General features: G+C 54.4%; 1 protein-coding gene across 1 annotated transcript in view; it reads left to right on the top strand.

Annotated features, from left to right (window-relative positions):
- Positions 1–713, top strand: part of LOC107116558 (mortality factor 4-like protein 1) — a 20,226-nt gene that overhangs the window by 12,068 nt on the left and 7,445 nt on the right.

The following is a 713-nucleotide window of genomic DNA, read 5'->3' as shown; positions in this document are numbered from 1 at the left end:
CCCGCTCTCTTCGCCTGGTGCCGGAAAGAAGAGCGTGCTCTGATGAAGCTCCGCTGTAACTCTCCGGACGTCTCCCTGCAGTTCACAGGGCTGAATAGTTTTCTTAACCTGGGAAGGGAAGGTCTCGTTCCTGGGCAGGCTCCTACCCAAATCACAACAGCAGTGCAGGTTTTGCGGCGCTGTTGCCCTTGTCCGTTCCCAAGAACAGGATCTCAGCAAAGCACCTGTAAAAAAGAAAGCTGGTACACTGTGTAGGTGTAGAATAGTTTGGCGGACAGAGTAGCCCTTCAGGGACCGGCATATCTTCAGGATTGCCTCTCCCCATATATGCCCCAGAGAGCATTGCACTCAATCGAGCAACTTTTACTGGTTGTCTCCGGCGCCAAGGATGTCCAACTAGCCCTCAGCCAGCGCCTTTTCTGCCCTGGCCCAAGCCTGCTGGAACAAGCCCTCACTCGAGATCAGGGCGCTGCAGGATTTATTACAATTCCGCAGAGCCTGTGAAACGGAGCTCTTCTACCGTGCTTTCGGCTGAGGCAGCAGACATCCTAGATGGGCCATTGGCCTGATCCAACATTGGCTTCTCTTAGGTTCTTAAGCACAGACACTGACCAAGGTCATCTCTAAAAAGGGAGGCAACTTGAGAAGAGTTACATCGCCACTACAACAGAGCCACTCTCACACTCACCCCCCCCCCCCCCCAGGCCGCAACC

Source organism: Gekko japonicus, unplaced genomic scaffold (genome assembly GCF_001447785.1).
Source record: "Gekko japonicus isolate JY-2015 unplaced genomic scaffold, Gekko_japonicus_V1.1 scaffold275, whole genome shotgun sequence".
Lineage (NCBI taxonomy): Eukaryota > Metazoa > Chordata > Lepidosauria > Squamata > Gekkonidae > Gekko > Gekko japonicus.
This window is presented reverse-complemented; position numbering and strand designations above follow the sequence as displayed.